The following is a 19961-nucleotide window of genomic DNA, read 5'->3' as shown; positions in this document are numbered from 1 at the left end:
GTTTAATCCGAAAGACTCCTAGGGTATGTTCCTCAGTTATCATGGCACTCTTGTCCCTAGTCCATGCAGTGAACATAGCTGGGGTGAGGTGCAAACACAAGCCAAGTTTCATTTGGCAGCTTAAAAGTGAAGTTAAAGGTACCCCTGACCGTTAGGTCCTGTCGCAGACGACTCTGGGGTTGTGGCGCTCATCTCGCTCTATAGGCCGAGGGAGCCAGTGTTTGTCCACAGACAGCTTCTGGGTCATGTGGCCAGCATGACAAAGCCGCTTCTGGCAATCCAGAGCAGCACACGGAAACGCCGTTTACCTTCCCGCCAGAGCGGTATCTATTTATCTACTTGCACTTTTGACGTGCCTTCGAACTGCTAGGTGGGCAGGAGCTGGGACCGAACAATGGGAGCTCACCCTGTCGCGGGGATTTGAACCACCGACCTTCTGATCGGCAACCCCTAGGCTCAGTGGTTTAGACCACAGCGCCACCCGCGTCCATATTTGGGAGCTTAGGCATCAGCAACTGCTCAGGCTCAAGCAGAAGGTCTGAAAGAAGCAAGTGTTGGATGCAGGACCTGAGACAGCTCCAAGTGGAGTGCAGGCTGGGTGCTAACACACAAGCAGGGCAACTATACAGGTATGTTGCTTCATAGTTGCCTGGAGTTGGCTGAGACTTTGAACAGGCTGCAGTTTGATCTAGATCAGGGCTGTGGAAACTTTGGCTCTTCAGATCTTGTGGGACCACAGTTTCCCCCCAACCACATCCAGCATGTCCAATAGTCATAGATGGTGGAAATGGTAGTCCAGCAGCAACTGGAGGGTCAAAGGTTTCCCAAACCTAGTCTGGAAAGCTCAATCCATCCCAGGCAGCAAAAGCCTTCTGTATGTAAAGGGGCCTTGCCCAATTGTGTGGGCTTTCGTTTTTGTTTAATTCTTTTTATTTAAAATATTGTTATGCTGTCTTCCACTAAAAAAAAAAAAAAGCAACATTCCAGGATAGTTCACAACAACCTAAAATGCAAATTCATTAAATCAGCACTTTAAAACAACTTTATTTTCATTTGGCACGATTTATATACCGCTTAATTAACCAAAACAAAACACCTCTAAGCAGTTTACAGCACATATAGGAACATTCAAGGCACTAAACTGAAATATTAGCCATAGTACTAGTGAGCCATGAAGAAATGAGTTTTCAGCAAGAACAGGGCATGTTGAATTTTTCAGTTTCAAATTCCAAAAATGAGAGGTGCTGAAAAGTTGTAACATGGCTTGGGAATTCAAAGGATGGTAAAATTACTATAATTTAGTTTTGCCTGGTAAATAAAATGTGTGTAAAATTGCGTAGAAATCATTAAAAAGAAATTAATATTGTTTTTATTTACATATAATACATATTTTATATTACCTGACACTTTCAGAAGGCAGAATTTAAATTATTTGGTTTTCCGGGAGCAGTTTATTTGCTGCTTAATCAAACATATACTTACCATGTTGCATAGTCACAAAAATAATGGCAGATTTGAATCCCTCATACCCCAAAAGATATTTTTAAGAACCCTCTTCTGAAGAAATTTGCAAAAAATTAAGTTTCACCCCCTAAAATGACACAACCTAATGATCTAATCTCTTTGCCCTGAAAAGCATCAGGCAAATAAAAATACCGTTTTAATGATGCTGTTTCTTCATTTCTCCCTTTGAACATGTCAGCCTGAAGAACAGTTCTGTGTGGCTCACAACCTTGCCTCTGACACTTCAAATGTTAGTTCATTCAAAACCAAGAAGACAATCTACTTCACAGTGCACTTCTTGTTTTGTGGCACGTCTCACAGCATAGCTACTTAGGCACCAGGGAAATATAGGCAGCAATAGCTAGCCTGGATTGGTTCCATGCTCTGCCTAGCCAAGTAACAACAACAGGAACAGCTGCTTCCGAGGAAGATACAATGCAATAAGAGACGATTCCTTCCGTTTGTATCTCGGTATGTACCCAAGCCCCGAGGCTACTCGTATTTCAAGATAATAAAGCTTAGTATAACAGATCCCCAAGTGGGACACTGTTGGAGAAGTCCAGAAAAAAAAATGTAATTCTGAATCCAGAGCAGGGAGGGAAAAAAAGCAGGGAGTCAAGTCAGTAAATGGTTCCAGGCAAGAGGATTTATAAGAAAGAGGAGCTGGAGTTTCGCAGCCAAATGGAACTTGTTAAATGCACAGACCAACAGCAAGATCATCAAGTCTTAACATTGTGCTGTCGAAGGCAGGAATAATTACCACCACTGGGAACCTTGTGCCCACATAATGAAGGGCCCAGGATAACATGGTCGAGGATAATTGTCATTACAAATAACTCCCCCCACCCCGTGCTTTTATATTTGCTTGTACAGGGAGAAACCAGCCCCCCCCCGCTGCCAAGCTAAGCACCCACCTTGGGTTTGGGGCGTTATGGGTGGGTGGTGCCAAATCCAACTTGGTGGGGGAGTAGGGGAGCTCATAACCAATGGCTGTGGGGCTTTGGGGTGGATAGATGGGCCCTCCACCAACTGCCGACAAGCACTAATTTCCCATGGGTGCTGTAGACCTTATGGTGCTTAGCAGGAGGAACATTCTGCTCATTGTCAGGCACCCCATGGCTAGAAGACTCTGCCTAATAGCACCCGCTGTGTTAGCAATTGGAAGGCACCTGAGGGGATGCATCCACCTTGGGATGTAGGGAGGGGCTGGGAGCCAGCCAGAGATGCAGCCAGCTTTAGGGCAAGATCTTAATTGAAAGGGTTGAAAAAGAAGGGCTGAAACACACCCCTCAACCCACCCATGCCTCCTCCTTAGACCCAAAAGACCCAGAAGATCACTCTGCACATGCTCAGAAGCTCCATGATTTTCAGGTGTTTTCCAGTATACACCCAGATCAGTACCGGTTCTGCTACCTGAAGCCCTTTAACTGGACCTTCTGGGGGGCTGAATCAGGGATCTTTTGCACACAGAGCCCATGGCTCCAGTAAAGGCCAGCTTTGGCAGAACTTTTGGCTGTTCCCCCCAAAAGTACCACATCCTGAAATTCTAATGGAGGCTCTAAAGATCATAGCTGTTAGTTTCCCTGACCTGTTGAGGCTTGAGGTTCAAGCTTGTAGAGGAAGTGGAAGCAATAAAGTGAGCCTCATCAAAGCAGGTGTCATCAGAAAAGGGCAGGTCCTAATGAGGTCCCAGTGGACACAGCTAACTGGATATGGAGGATGTTGTCTCAGCCAAGAGCTGATGGTGTCAAGGCCTCCACTGCAGTTGGCCCTGTGTCCTTGAGGGGCTGACTCTGCTGACTTAAAGGGCGCATGTCTAATTATGCTGGCACTGATTTCTACCCTGGGGGCTTGTCCTCTGAGTCTGAGGAAGTGAGGGAGCTCAGTCCTTACAAGGGAAAGGTCCAGGGAGAGAGGCTATCAAGTGGAACTGCCTATATTTCCTCTCTCCCTGTATTTTCCTCAAGGCAGTGCAAGGAACCTGGTTGGGGATCAAGACATAATTGAACTATCTCCCACACCTTTCAGCATCGTCGAAAGGCACCTACGTAGATGTTTTCATTGCTTGCATATACAGTTCAGTTTAATCAGTTAATTGACCAATTAGCCAGTTAAGAGAAAGTGCATTTTTGCTGCTACCACACACAGGGTTGAAATTGTCATCTAGCTATCTACTATGGCCTTAAGGTCTCATTCATGGTCAGTCACCTCAAGTTCAGACCCCCTAAGTGTATATATTAGAGTTGCCATATGTCAAATAGTGAAAATCCGGACAGAAAAGTTTTAATTCCCCCCAACGTTGTTGAGCTTTTTGGGCAAAATCACTTAAGAATTCCATTTCGAGCTATTTTTATGGAAAAATGGCAAAAAACCCAGCACTGCTGACATGGGCTACGTATGGCTGCCCAGACATATGGCAACCCTATATGAAATAATGAAATAATACATGTATCACTTTACATTTGTTTACACTGAATTGCATTTGCAATTTTATCACACATATTTCTATATGCAATTTTGCCTAAAATACACAATTTTGCAAACATTTTCCCTAACTTAAAGCTTTTTTATACGTTATTTTCTCTCTAATATGCATATGTCTGCCTTTACCCCAGGTCATTTGCATTTTTTTTGTACACATTTCTCTGCTGGAGAACTGCATTGCAAAATTCAGAGAAGCGTGAATTTTGAAAGCTGGCTAGGTTTCAGCTTGTGTATTGTTTTGGAAAGTGCAAATGAGGTATGTTTGCCTTTAAATGCAACCTGAATTTAATTTCTCCCCCATACCTAGGAAAAGGCTTGAAATAAGAAAACACCATCACAGATCTGAGGACTGCAGCACCCCTTCAACTTGGTTCCTTTTTTAAAAGGGAAACGTTGTTCCTTTTTTTTAAGGGAAACTCTATCAACAGACACAGGGGATCAGTGATAACAAAGGTTCCAAAGGAAAATTAATGAGTTTCTAAATTCATTTGAGGGGGGCAAATGTTTTCCTTCTCTCCCCATCCTCCCCATTCACAGCATACATGTATGGGGACTGGTAGCTGGTAGCTGGTTTGAGTGTATTATCCACAGGACAGAGGCTCCAAGATTGAAAAGCAATGGAGCGTTCAAGAAAAAGATGGCCTGAAAAGTAATAATGCGTTGTCCAAGTTGTCTGACAGCAGAGCCGGACTGGCATTCATTTCCGAGCAATTCAAGGGGAGACTGGAATGTAAGGTGTAACAGATTGAAAAGTTGTCTTTGAGGAAGGAGATGGCTCACCACATGAAAAGCCATGCTTAAGGTATCATAAAGAGATATGCATGGTTGAAAGCACTTACAGAATCCCTGCATAGACCAGCATAGTGTTTGGAAGCTGTCTTATACTGAGTCCAGACCATTGGTCCATCTAGCTCAGGCACCCCCCAACCTTCGACCCTCCAGATGTTTTAGTGACTACAGTTCCCATCACCCATCACCCCTGACCACAGGTCCTGTTAGCTAGGGATCATGGGAGTTGTAGGTCAAAACATCTGGAGGGCCGCAGTTTGGGGATGCCTGATCTAGCTTACTATTGTAGACACCAAGTGGCTGTAGTTCTCTAGGATTACCTTTTCCAGTCCTACCTGGAGATGTCAGAGATGGAACCCGGGACCTTCTATACGCAAAGCAAATACTCTTACCACTGAGCAACAGCCCTTCACCTGAGCTATGGCACTTCCTTTCAATCATGGAAAGAAGAGAAACTAGTAATTTAGGTGTACCTGGTCCTCACCAGCAGGGAGGAACAGATCAAGGAAATGGAAGTCCTGGGAAACTTGAGAGGAAGTGATAATGTCCTCTTGGGTTTCATGATACAGAGGGCAGGATCCAAACCAATGGCTTCAAGTTACAAGAAAGGAGATTCCAACTAAACATCAGGGATAACTTTCTGACAGTAAGAGCTGTTCACCAGTGGAATGGACTCCCTTGGAAGGTGGTGGACTCTCTTTCCTTGGAGGTTTTTTTTTTTTAAAAAGCAGAGGTTGGATGGCTATCTGTCATAGAAACCTTAGTTGAGATTCCTGCATAGCAGGGGGTTGGACTAGGTGACCCCCAGGGACATTTCTAGCTCTACAGTTCTATGATTCTATGTCGTAGATTTTCCTACTTATTAAAAAAAGACGCCTAAGGAGATTTGCAACAATAAAATACAGCCACTCAATCGAGAAGCCATAGAATCAAAATAATCACAATGTTACAACCTCATTAAAATCCCATATTTAAATCCAATAAACCATTCTCCGTAGAAATTAGGATAATAAAGCCTTACTAAAAGCATCTCACAGAAGAACAAATCTGCAGATGCCTTTCAAAATGAAACACCAGTTGCAGTTGCCTTCTCCAGCATTGCTCATCCTTGAGCTTCAGTCAGCTGCAGGTCACCCCTTCCAAAACAATGAAGTGACAGAATACAAAAAGATTCCACCTTGCCTGTCTCCCAAAAACTTTAACCATGAGCTAAATCTGAACATCTCACTTTCCATTGGGCTCCTGTTGCCCACTTTCTTTTTTTAAATAGTAACTTTCCTTGAGTTTTACATTTTTATCATAGTAACAACATATCAAATAACAAAAAGAAATAGAACCCCCCAATTTCCCCCTCCCCTCCCGGGTTCCCTCAACTTCCTCTTCCGTTTTTTTACATAGTAACTTCTCCTGCTTGCTTTATTGTATCCTAATGTTGATTTCTTTTATATTAAAAATTGTTTTGCTCTTACCATTTTAACATCATCTTGTAATTTCTATATTTATTTTGTTAATTCAAAAAAAAAAAAATCCTTCCAGTAGCACCTTAGAGACCAACTAAGTTTGTTCTTGGTATGAGCTTTCGTGTGCATGCACACTTTTTCAGATACCACATGCATGCACACGAAAGCTCATACCAAGAACAAACTTAGTTGATCTCTAAGGTGCTACTGGAAGGAATTTTTTATTTTATTTTGTTTTGACTATGGCAGACCAACACGGCTACCTACCTGTATTTTGTTAATTGTAAGTGTTTACTCAAACCCTGCTAGTGAGTCCATTTCTTTACACTGTTTCTGTAGATACAACATAAAGGGTTCCCAATCTTTTTAAAAGTCTCTACTGTCTTTTTCTCTAAGTCTTTCTGTTAGCTTCGCCATTTCAGCATATTCCATCAATTTTTCTTGCCATTCTTCTTTAGTTGGTATTTCGTCGCTTTTCCATCTTTGGGCTAGCAGTATCCTAGCTGCAGTTGTAGCATACATAAAAAGTTTCTTCTTCTCTTTTGGCAAGTCTTGACCTGAAATGCCTAATAAAAAAAGCTTATGGTCTCCTGTTGCCCACTTTCAATGGTTAGGAAATTTCCTTTAGTTTGCACAAGGAGGATGCCAATTTTTCAACTATGTTGCCATTTTGTTTGATGTTATGGTAACAACAGCAAAATAGCTCTCGCCTTTCTCCTAAAACTAGGCTGCCAGAAGCCTCCCTGAATTATGGTAACGCATATGTAGATGTATTTATTTCAGCCATCTATTTACTGGCTTAACATCATAGTCTGAAAATGGTGGTGTCCATTATCCTGCAATGGAATAAACTGGCCACTGTATTCTGTGCATTGGTAATCTCCAGACTGGACTACTGCAATGTGTTCTGTGTGTGGCTGCCCGTGGGCCTGGGATGGAAGCTCCAACTCAACTAGTGCAGAATGCAGCTGCCAGACTGCTGATGAGAGAAGATAGCTGGCAGCATGCAACACCTTTGCTAAAACATCTGCACTGACTGCTCATCTGCTACTGAGTCAGGTTCAAGGCTGTTGTGTTGATATACAAAGACATGGACAACTTGGGCCCAGGATACGTCAAGGATCTCCTGAGGCCCGACCCCACCTATTCACTGAGATCATCCGAAGGAGCACTGTTTGTTGTTCTCTGTGTTACAGAGGCTGTACTGGCTTCAATGAGAAATCAGGCATTAAATGTCACCTGTGGAATACTCTTCCGGCAGAGATTCAGCTAGCTAACCTTCAGACATCTCTCGGAGGTCCTTTTATACTGATAGGCCAATGCCTAACTTTCTTGATTAGCCAGTCATTCAAATGATTATCTTGCACAGTTTTTATGGTGTTTGGGGTTTTATTGTGCTCTTATATATTACCATATAGTAATGAGTTGGCAGTATACAAATATTTTTTTAATAAATAAATAAGGTCATAAAAGATACAGTAGAGATAAAATCAGTTTAAATCAACTATTAAAAAACGCCTGCTAGAACTGGTATATGGAGGTCATTCCAGTGCACAGTTGATGGGTTCTGCAGGCAATAATTTCACCCCAAGCCATCATTTTACATGTGGCTTTATCTCCCACTCCAGCCACTATTTTGAACCTAGCTCTGAATGCTGTCCTGGCCTTCTTTAAAAGTTGGACCACAGCCCCACTCCTGCGTCAGAATAGTTCCAGGTGAGCATTGGGTCTTTCCTTGAGCAACATCCTGATTCTGGTTCTCTATCCACCCACTTGTCCCTGCTTTACCTGCTCCTCTCATCACTCTTGCAACCTTCCTTCCCAGTCTTGCCAACTCTCCTGCAAGATCTGCCAAAACATCTCTCCCTTTAATAGAAATAACAGGGAAATATTGACATCCTTAGAGGTACCCTGAAGTTTGCTGAAGTATGTATTTTTTATTTTTTATGGATGTGGTGGTCTCCAGATGTTGTTGGACTACAGCTCCCATTGTCCCTGAGAACTGCAAATGCTAATGTTGATAGTGCAACCTCTGGAAGACATCGGGTTGGTTAGCATTGCTTATGTTACACTAGAGGAGGGCAAGGCTGACTGGCAGGAATCCTGACCAGGAGCACTTCTGCTTGGAAATAAATATACCACTGCAGTATTTTGTTGCAGCAGGTATTACTTGCTCCCTTGAAGCTTTGGTCCTCTTATAGCAGATCTGGGTACTTTAACATTTTGACCCAGCATTATCAGCCTCTGGACTTGACCCTTTGTGAGATGTCATTTGTTGTTCAGGATCTCCAGGACAGCTCAGTGGGATTCTGATGTCCCATGATTAAGGTCAACTGGGAAACACAGAACAGGGATGGGAAATCTCAGGATCAGGGTCCAAATGTGGCGCTCCAGGCCTCTCTGTCTGGCCCCTGAGGCTTTCACCAAGCCACAACCCTCACTTGCCCTGCTTTGCACCCTTCCTTGAGTGTTCCTTGTCTGACTGGAATGTGTCCCTCAACTCTCAATACTTCTTGCTTGCCTGACTGGATGTGAGACTAGCCCAGTGTATGTGGGTAAAATTTACATTTTTTTGCTCTTCCCACTTTTGCCTCTAGCTCTGCCCCCATTTGTCTGTGGCTCCTAGCAGGTTGTCCAGAATGGAATGTGGCCCTTGGGCAGAAACAGGTTGCCCACCCCTGAATTAGCGCACCACTGTCATCGTCAGAGGAAGGAAGGAAAGGAAGAGAGGGTTTCTAACTCACCAGCTAGTTCCTAAAGATCAGTTCCTTTCATATCCCCAGGAAACCCGATATCCTTAACCAGGAAGATCCTTTTCCTCCCCAGCGACAAGGAAGCAGTTCTGGAAATGAAAAAAGGCAAGTGGTGAGATATCTGGGGAAACAAGGCAAGTAGGGATGAGGTGGAAGCCATTTTAAGTGGATTTATCCATGGTATATGGACTGAGGATCGGGCCACTTCTTGAACTGTGTGCCCACTTAGGTCCAAGCTGTTCGTCTATTGTTAAGATTTTTTAACCTCCCCCAACTAATTATATACAAAAAACACATATATGTATAATACGCAGAAAAGAGTCAAGCCCCATCTGGCACTATATTTCCGCAGCGTAATTTTAAAATGCAGAAGTCTTTTTATAGAGCTATACAATGTATAGCACCTTGACATATTTTAGGAGTTGATGGTTTCTAAATATTCCCATAAATAAATAGAAAAATAAATACACATATAGTCCAACCATCTGCTATGCAGGAATCTCTTTTTTTATTTGCGTATTTATATTTTATTGAAAATTTTCAGTGGACAAATAAAGTGAAAGAAATGAAAAAGAAAAACAGGATGTCCTTGGTGTGTATGCACTGAGCTGGGTGGAGGATCCAGAAAAAGTTGCTTGGAGGGGCCTGATCTGGCGCCAAGGCTGGCACACAGGGCCCTGCATCCCACTCTGCCTTCACAAAAGCCCTATTAGGTAGGTTAGACTGAAAGGAGTGAGGGTGTGACTCAAGGTCACCCAGCAGGCTTTGTGGTCAAGGAGAGATGTGAACCTGGGTCCAAGTTTGTCATCCGAACCACTACACCAAACTCGATCTCTCCTCACTTGCTGATGACTTGGGCATGATCTTCTGACCACCTTGCCAGTTGCCAGATGCCCCGCACGCTGTGGCACAAAACATACACAGAAGTGGTTGGTTGATTTCAGTGGTGCCTCCCCTGGTTCACAGCAGCTGAGGCACTGGCCTGCATAATCCCCCCCCCCCAAAAGAGGGAAAGTCTTGCAGCTGGAGTTGCTGTTTTTTTTTTTTTTTTTTTTAATGCTGCAGCCTCCTTGCATCAAACACTGTTCTGAAGTATAAACAGAATTTAGATTTATTGGAATGCTCCACTCTTGCCCTTGTTGTTCCTTGCAACAGGAAGTTATTTGTCGCAATTAAGAGGGAAATGAGTTGAGGAGCAGCAGGAGGTAGATTTTCAAATGCTTCTGGAAATGAGCAAAGCCTCACAATCTCCAGGACCCTCTGCCCCAAGCCAGCCAGCTGAAAACAAGGGAAATTGGTCCTGCTCTTTTGCTTGTTTGTGAAAAGCCTCTGCTGCATTTCAGGCTTGGAAATAAAAATGGGAAGGAGATGTCTTTTTAAGAAGTGCACTTTACACTCTATTCAGCATGTGAGTGTGTAAATCAGAGATGTTTCCTAAAACTCTGCGGTGCTCTTGCATCCTACGTTGATCACGTAGAGGCAGATTTTGCTCCTGCCAATATCTTACAAAGAAACTGAAGGATGGGATTGCAACATCCCTACCTCCTCACACCACACTGGATAACCTGGTCAAGGCGAATCAGTAGAGGTCAACAGGGCTGGGGGCCTTACACTGACCCTCTGTCACTGGCATTGCTGTGGCTAATTGGGAGAGGGGAGAAGTGGCAGCATGGTCAAGAGAGTGCAAACTCACTAGCAGAGTCAGTCGGCCCTCTCACTGGGGTTGTTGCTTCCTGCCATCCACACCGCTGCCTCTCCCCTCTCCCTCTTCTTGGTAAGCTGCATCCACATCCTGCCAACTGCTAGTGAGACAAACAGCAAGTTGCATATTAAAAGCACCCCAGATCTGGCTCACTTTGCAACTGCATGATTAATAGACCTCTCCTCCTAAAATGATCCACATACCTACCAAAGTAGCATGTCAGGAAAAACAGTGCTAGCTTAAAGGTAAAGGTAAAGGGACCCCTGGCCATTAGGTCCAGTCGTGTCTGACTCTGGGGTTGCGGTGCTCATCTCACGTTACTGGCCAAGGGAGCCGGTGTACAGCTTCTAGGTCATGTGGCCAGCATGACAAAGCCGCTTCTGGCAAACCAGAGCAGCGCATGAAAACGCCGTTTACCTTCCCGCTGGAGTGGTACCTATTTATCTACTTGCACTTTTGACGTGCTTTTGAACTGCTAGGTGGGCAGGAGCCAGGACTGAGCAAAGGGAGCTCACCCCATTGTGGGAATTCGAACCACCAACCTTCTGATCAGCAAGCCCTAGGCTCTGTGGTTTAACCCACAGCGCCACTGCTGTCTAATATGCCCGTCTGGAGCCATGTGTCCAGTTCTGGGTACCATAGTTTAAGAAGCATATTGACAAGCTGGAACGTGTGCAGAGAAGGGCAACCAAAATGACCGAGGGTCTGGAAACCAAGCCTTAGGAGGAACGGTTTGAGGGAGTTGGGGATGTTTAGCCAGGAGAAGAGGAGACTGAGAGGAGATATGATGGCCATCTTCAAATAGGTTTAGGGGTTGTCACACAGAAGGTGGAACAAGCTTGTTTTCTGCTGCTCCACAGGGTAGAATCCAAATCAATGAATTCAAATGACAAGAAATGAGATTCCAACTAAACATTAGGAAGGGTTTTCTGATGGTAAGAGCTATTCAACAGTGGAACAAACTACTTTGGAAGTGGACAGTCCTTTATCAGACGTTTTAAAGCAGAGGTTGGATGGCCATCTGTTAGGGATTCTTTAGCTGTGGTTCCTGCATCACAGGGGATTAGACTAGATGACCCTTGGGGTCCCTTCCAATTCTACAGTTCTATGCTAGTTTTCCATGTAAAGGCACATTCAAGCATATAAATGCACCTACAGTCAAAAATAGTACAGTTAGAGAACAGTTTTCCTTGTGAGTGTGCAAGTTCCCTCCCAATTTCCATATTCTATTCATTTTGTAGATTAAAATTTCCTTTGTTAAATTATACATTTGTTAAAATCAGGCACACTTCATTTCATTCACTGTTCAGTGGGGGACCCAAGAGTTCTTCTGCTGCCTGCAACTTTTGTTTTCCACCTGTCTGACATGAATTTTCAGGCAATCTCCTATCCCTCCTGAGATTGGATCTGCCAAATTTCAGATAGGTGAGCAAAAAAGGTCCCCTGTATTATAGATAATTAGGGCTACAACCTTGCAACCCTTACCTAGGATTAAATCACCTTGAACTCCATGAGTAGATATGCATAGTACTGTGTAAATAAACTTGAATAAAATATTTGGGGAGCCCAGGTAAGCCTTGCTCTGCACAGTCACTCACATGATGTGGCACATGCACACCATTTGAATGACAATGCCCATCAATTTTGGGGGCCCTTGGATCCCTCAAACATTTTATTGGGGGGCCAAAGGGATCTTGGCCCCTAGGAGTTGGTTCCTATGGTACTGTGCTATAAAAATAGGAACTACACACTTAACAATCCTATATCCAGATGGCAAACTCATCCCCCAGTGTGAATCATTATTTATTTATCTTACTGCATACTGTATTTATTCTGCTTTTCAAATCACTACTATCTCTCAAAGTGGCTCATATCAATCAAAAGAAACAGATGGGTCCTGCTATCAGGCTTACCAACTAAAAAGGCAAGACACTCAAGGGAAGTGGAGTGGAAGGGAAGGAAAGAGGAGGGAAATCAGTCTTTAAAGGCCAGAACAAAGTGGTAAACTTTAATGGGCATTTTTATCCAGTTCAGGCCAAGATGATCTTCCCTTCCTGATTTATGTGCTTGAGTAGCAATTGGTGACTCTTGTTCTTCTGCCCAACAGATGGGGCCAGAGTGCTCTTCTTCTTTCCCCTGTTTTAAGCAAGATGGTGCCACCCAAGAGGGAGTCCCAAAGTTTGCAGAAGTACAAAAAAAATAGGGGCAAGGAATAGGGAGGGAAAAGAGCCCAATGAACTCAAATGAGGAGTAATGCCTCTCTGACCAGGATGGAGCTGCTATACTAGCTTCCAGGCAGGTGGGTTGCTGTGACTTACTGAGAGGGAGAGAGGTGAGGAGATGGGGAGGTTTGCATGGTGCAAACACTCCAGCAGGAAAGGCTCAGCCAGAGTGCTTGCACCACACTAATCTCCCTGCCATTGGATTCTTTGTCATTTCTACTGCAACAGACATAGTTACCTCTAACCAACTAACCACTGGACACTGGCTTTCCATATTTTTAAATAAAAAAATTTGTTTTGTTTTTGCAGGGGGAGTGGCAGATTTGCACTTGGTACACAGGGCCCCAAAGTCAGGACCCAATTTTGCATTGCTGGAAAAAAAGAGCATCCAATCTAATATAATTTTTCACTACTGAAGCAGAAATGAGGAAGAATGCAACGTTCACCCCACACTTCTTTTCTTAAAACATGCTGTTATGTGAAAAAAGAATAATGGAATAATTCACTTTATTACATTACTAATTATGGTGTTGTTTTATTATGCCATTCTAAGTACAAAAACATATTCTGTATAAAAAGAAAATAAGAAGAATGGGCTTGGCGTGGAATCAGCTAATTCAGTACATAATTTTGTAGCAAGTAATTATTTGCTTAAAATGAGAATTAGCTGAAAGAGGATCAGATTCTCTCTCTGGTGGCTCACACACAAGGAAGGTGAGGATGTAATTTGTTATGAATGCATCAGCTTGTTAAATAAATACTAGATATGCTATTTTCAAAAGAGACTCTCTGCAGTGTTACAGTAGCAAGAGCGCTGTGTTTTGCTGTAGCTAACGCAGCACAGGACTTGATCTGCTACAAACAGCAGCCTCTTATCTGTCACCTGTTCCATAATTTTATTTATTCATTTGCTATCACGTTTCTTTTCTGCCTTTCCTTTAAGGAGGCTAGACAGCGTCCAGGCTTCCCATCCTGTTTTATCCGCACAACAACCCTGTCCAGGTGGCTTAGGTTGAGACAGGACGTTCTATGGTTCTAAGTTTCATATGCTGGGGAGCGTCCACTAGTCAGGAACAGAGTACATGCTTTGCTAGCCAAAAGTCCTACATTGCATTTCCAGATAGAAGGATTTCAAACAGAAAGATCTTTGTGAGACCTCAGATAACTCCTGCCATTCAGAAGCAGCCAAGCCTGGCCTGGGTGGACCATGACTCCATGGATAGAGCTCATGCTCCGAATGAATAAGGACTCTGATTAAATCCCCAGCATCTCAACTGAAACCAGAAATCAGGGACCAGGAAAGGTAAGTGTGAGGAACCTTTGGCCCTCAGGATGTTGCTGAACTACAACTTCCACCACCCCTGTCCACTGGCCATGTTTGCTGGGGTGGATGGGATTTGGAGTTCAGCAACATCAGGATGGCCCAAGGTCCCCCATGCCTGAGGTAAGGAGAAAAGATTTCTGCTTGAGAACCTGGATCAGCCTTCCCCAACCTGGTGCCCTCCAAATGTTTTGAGCGACAACTTCCACAATCCCTGACCACTGGCCATGCTGGTGGTGGTTGCTGTTGCTGGGGCTGACACATACTTAGGCCTCTTTATCTGGCTGTCAGGACTCTCCCCAGGATGCATCCCTTCCCTGGTTACACTACCTCTCCTCAAGCCACACCCCTCATGGGTCCTGCTTTGCCGTTCCTTTAGCGTTTTTGTCTGGCTGGAATGTGTCCTTGAATTCTGACAATACTTCTTGCTTGTCTGGATGGGGGATAAGAGAGCCTACTGTACAAATGTAAAAGACCATTTTCTTGTGCAACAGTAGCAAACCCAGGAAGTTGCACATCATGCATGGACTGGAAACAAAGCCGTAGGTTCACCCCGAAACCTTTGCAGGCATAGACGGTATTGAAAACTGGAATGTGTACAACTGCCTCAGTGCCGTCATGAGCGCAGACCTTCATGATTGTGCCATGAAAAGGATGTCTGGAGGGCCCCCAAAGCCCAGGGACAGCTGTACGTGTGCCAAAATCCTGGTGGGTTTACTCAAAGCAGAGTAAAAGGGGAGGAAAGTGTGATGACGAGTTTGGCTGGCTTTGCCCTCGGCTGCTCTGCGTCCTGTTGGGAAGACGTTCTCCCGAGGAGCTGAATGTAAAATCTTTCACTCTAAGCCTGCTGACAGCAGGATAAAGCGGGTTGGAAATTTGCTTAGTGCTACCCCGCGAAGGCTTTAAAACACACATATTGTTATCTCGCTGCTTGCTACAGTGACCTACATAACGGCTCAGGCTGGCTCCTGAGTTTTCTTTCCTCTTTTCCACACCACACTATTCAGCTCCCACCCCCACCGCCCAATCTCTTGCCAGGCAGATATTTTGCTAGGCCTCACATTAGCCACACACACACACACACACACACACACACACACACTCAATGGCTCAGAGCCAGTGCCTGGTGGACATCGTTGTAAAAGGACCAGTAGACCCAAGATGCTGTGCTTCTGACGCTGAAGCAGTCAGGGCCCAAGTGACCTGCTCTGTTAATCCCCCTTCAGCATTCATGAGTATCTATGTGCTCAATGCCTAACAGCATTTTCATCAATGTTAGGGTAGCAAAGGAAGGAGGCCTGTGGATCTAGAATGTTCCAGGACCCTACAGTATCTCCCCCCCCCCAGACCTTCATTTTCCTTGCTGGAAGTACTGCTTCTTGCCATCTAGCTGCAGAAATGCAGACTTCTCTCTTGTTCCCAGGTTGCATTTAAAGGCACCTAACACTCTCATTCAGCCCCCACTTGGGCATAGGTTGGGTGTGTCACACATTACAGTAGCTAGTACTCACAAGCTGCTAAAGCTCTTAAGCAAGCGATAAAGCTAGAAAGATGCCCAGAGAGAGAAAGAAAGAAAGAAAGAAAGAAAGAAAGAAAGAAAGAGGGAGAGAAATTTCTGTAATTTCTGTAATTTGCTTGATACAACACAATGGTTTCTGGAGACACAAAGTGGCATCATGGTGAAATGGATAGACTCAACCCCCTTGTGGCTTTTGGTACAAGGAAAACATAGGCAAAAAATAATTATTCCATTTATGAATAATTTCCTATGAAGCATCTTCAAGTGTTTTCACAACACAATAAAAACATATGCAAAAATTGCAAACATTAAAACAGCAACAATTACACTCGCGCACACACACTCACAATGCAAATCCAATACAGATATTGACTGGGATATGAATCTCCACTTATCAAAAGGAAAGTCTTCAAGAGGTGCTGAAAAGACAGCAGAGTCAGTGCCTGCCTGAAATGTAACAGCAGGGAGCTCCAAGGTTCTACAGCATTAAAGGCCTGATTCTTGCATTGCACAGAATGGATCTCCTGATGAGGTGGTATCTGCAGGAGGCCCTCTGCTGCAAAGTGCAGTGATCAGTTGGGTACAAAAGGGATGAGATGATTTTTTAAAGGTATCCTGGCCCCAAGCTGTACAGGGCTCTGTGCCCCGCTACCAGCACCTTGAACTTAACCAGGTACAGGGAGGATCTACAGCTGTATAAGACAGCAGAGAGGAAAGCTTTACTGCAGGTGGAGGCAAACGTCTCCAGGACTGGTGAGGGAGAGAATGCATGGGGAAAGGAAGATGGGGCACAACTAACTGGAAAGGCACGTTGGGCCTGGCACTCCACTCACCCACTCAGCTACAGCCTGCTTTCCCAGCTACATCTCTAAGCACAATCCCATCATCTGTTGGACATGTTACTAGCTTGGAAGCAAGGACCAATTATTGCTCACTGAACTGGCTAAACAGATAAACCTCATACCAACATGTGCACAAGAGGTGGGTGAGGCAACTATAAATAGGAAACAAAATTAAAGTTTGATAAGTCCTGAAGGACGACTCGCAGTTGCACCAAAGGTAGGTTGAGCAGAGATGCTTGAAGAGACAACCCCCCCTTGCTCCAGCAGAGAGGAGATGATGGCTTAGAGCAGCTTTCCCCAACATGGTGCCCTACAAATTGTTTTGGACAACTGCAATCATCGCTGGCCATTAACCATTTTGGCTGGGGCAGATGGAAGTTTGGGGTTGTCTCCAATGCCAGACCTACACAGAATAGTCCTATTGAAATCTGTGACATTAATGACTAAATTAGGCACATAAATTTCAATGGGTCTGCTCTGAGTAAAACTCGTGGAGTCTGAAACATCTAGAGGGCACTCATGCAATCTGGTCTGAAGGAGCCACCTCCTGAGCTTTGATGATGCAATTACTTTTCTCATTAATTTGTGGAGAATGACACAGCACAGGGGGAGCCAAGTAGTGCCCTCCAGCTGTTGCTGGACTACACCTCCCATCATCCCTGACCATGGGCTACTCTGGCTGGGGCTGATAGTTCACAACAGTTCACACCATTGGGAGGGCATCCTACCCTCTGCAAGAGCCTTGGAGATGATCATTTGTCGCTTCCTTTCCTCCCTCCCTCAAGAAAAAAGTTTGACACACACAGAGAGAAAGGTAACCCACCCCCTTACTCTTTAAAGCAGGCATAGGCAAACTCGGCCCTCCAGATGTTTTGGGACTACAATTCCCATCATCCCTGACCACTGGTCCTGTTAGCTAGGGATGATGGGAGCTGTAGTCCCAAAACAACGGGAGGGCTGAGTTTGCCTATGCCTGTTTTAAAGCATGACAAAAGATAGTTGCAAATGTGGTACCGTTTGGAGGTCATGTGAATTTCTCCATTCACTTCCTCTGCCTGCTTCATGGCTGCTGAAAATCATACAACTGTGAACTCTAAGTGAAGACAGTTACATGAATACTTCCCCCTCCCCTGATTACGCAAGCAGCAATGGATTCCAACTGCCCAGAAAGGATGTTTCATTGTAGGCAACACTGTACATTAAGTAGGAAGTCCTGAGGAACCATTTCATTTTTAATTAGCAGAACGTTTCCCTCTAATTAAGAAAGGTGGAGTGGTAGGGATGGGCTCCCTATAAAGCAGGAGCAGGAAACCTCCCCCCCCCAGTGTGGTATTTCCTTGGAGGTAATGTATGGGGGGCACATGCAGATCGTTTGTGGGGCTGAAACCAGTGGTGGGTGGGGGCTGAGCAAAATTGAGAGGCAGCATCCTCTCTCTCTCTCTCTCTCTCTCTCTCTCTCTCTCTCTCTCTCTCTCTCTCTCACACACACACACACACACACACACACACACTCTGTGTCTCCCCGCTTCCTGCCAGCCCTCTTCTCTTCCCCCTTTCCATCCAGCAGGCTGGCAGTGGAGGGACAGATCACTCTTGTCAGAAGTCTACACTGTTTGCTTGCTATTAAACTTGGGCTGAGGACTGCATATAATTAGCCCATATAATTAGCTGCATATATATAATTAAGGCCAAATATTGTCCACCTGTGCTATAAAGCATACATTCTTCAGACCTCCCAAATTTATTCAGGGCTACTTGTAGCTCTCCTGCAACTTAGTAAGGTGACAAGGCACATGTGTAGAGGGGGGGTCGTGGGGGTACTGTGTAATGCATTACAGCAATGTAAAGTTACCCACCCCACTTTGTAGCATTCCTTAATCATTGAGTTTAGTGCTGAGGCAACAGACTAGAACTTAAGAAGCTCCAAGGAATGAGAGAACAGGGTGCACTAGGGAGCTATCCTTGGTGCTGAAATCTTAGCAATTGAAACTTCTTCCCTGTGAGCCTTGTAGAACAACTATACTCTCAAGATTCCCTGATGATAAAAGAGTGGATCCCTCTGTTTCTCTATAGCCTTATGTAACACAGACCTTCAGAATAGGTGAGCCCTACTGATCTCCCATCCACCAAAAAAGAGACATTTCCCCCCCTCTAATGTAAATTGTTTGCTGAATGGAAGAAAAATGCAGATTGGTAAGCATTTTATTTAAGTTGTCAACAAGTTAGGTGGGCTGGATTCATAGATAATTTTGGGGTTACACAAACTATGTGGTACATGGTACATTCTCAGGGACGCAACACCTTGCAAAGTCCTGGCTCAGTATTTGTTTCTCCCTCCTGCATGGTGCTATCAGCCACTTCAATTTCCATTACCAGAGCCCTAAAAACAGAATCTCCCTTAGCTAGAACTTAATGAGTTAGAAGACAGTACAGCCACAGCCACAGGCTAGGCTAGGCTAGGCTTGATCTTTGTCCTTGTTGCTAAGACCCTTTAGACATTCCTTCCCTACAGGCTTAAACTGGTTTAGGAGTCATGTCCTCTCACTAGGAACCCTGGGAACTGTATTTTGGTGACAAGAGTAGCAGCTAGGGAACTCTAGGGAACAAAGGCTCCTCAGTAAATGAGAACCCCCAGGAGTTATTGGAGGGAGTCATGGCTGAAGTAAGTTCATAGTGTAGATAGACCTCCTCTTTTGCTTTCACAGTGCTGCCTCTGGTAATCCAGCCACTCACAGCCTGAAATAACTAGTGCTCAGGACTCCTTGCTACCACATTATTTGAATACAAGCTGTATTCTCCCCGCCCCAATAGATCTCCCTTGGGAATGACAGAGTAGAATTGCTATATCACATTTAAATTGTGTGGTAATAAGGAGCCTTGGATGGCTGGATCACCTGCTTAAAATAGTTTAGAGGCAAAACAATCTTTTACAGGGACACAGAGGCAGCCCTGCAGCCCTGGGGCTACATTGTAAAGAGTTCTGTAGAATTCTGAAATGAGTCCATGATTCGACTGGGTCACAATCTACCTTGTTTGAAACAGGTGGGTCCACTTTGGAGTTCATGTTTGATGGGTTTTATTGAAATAAAAATGAGTTTGAAAAGTGTTTGTCTTTGGCTGCATCATGCCAAGGGCCATACGAATCAGAAGGAGTCCGGGCAGAGTTTTGGGGGCAGGAGTCCCACATCACATCTGACTGCCCCTCTTTGCTTTCTGCAGCTGGGCACTTGACAAACAACTTCATTCTTCATCCCACCTCAAATTGATGAATGTGCCTTGCTGAAATGATTGAGCGCGTCCAAGGCAGCAAGGTTATTAAACTGCAATGAGAGCAAGCAGCAAGCGATTGCCAGCCTCGTTAGCATT

At 44.5% G+C, this 19961-nt stretch overlaps 1 protein-coding gene across 1 annotated transcript in view; it reads right to left on the bottom strand.

The window, feature by feature from the left end:
* Nucleotides 1–19961, bottom strand: part of DLGAP3 (DLG associated protein 3) — a 177981-nt gene that overhangs the window by 49001 nt on the left and 109019 nt on the right. The window contains exon 2 of the mRNA XM_033157677.1: nt 8981–9078. The gene's annotated coding sequence lies outside the window, so the exon portion shown is untranslated. The remainder of the gene's footprint in view (nt 1–8980; nt 9079–19961) is intronic.

Source organism: Lacerta agilis, chromosome 8, assembly GCF_009819535.1.
Source record: "Lacerta agilis isolate rLacAgi1 chromosome 8, rLacAgi1.pri, whole genome shotgun sequence".
Classification (NCBI taxonomy): Eukaryota; Metazoa; Chordata; class Lepidosauria; order Squamata; family Lacertidae; genus Lacerta; species Lacerta agilis.
This window is presented reverse-complemented; position numbering and strand designations above follow the sequence as displayed.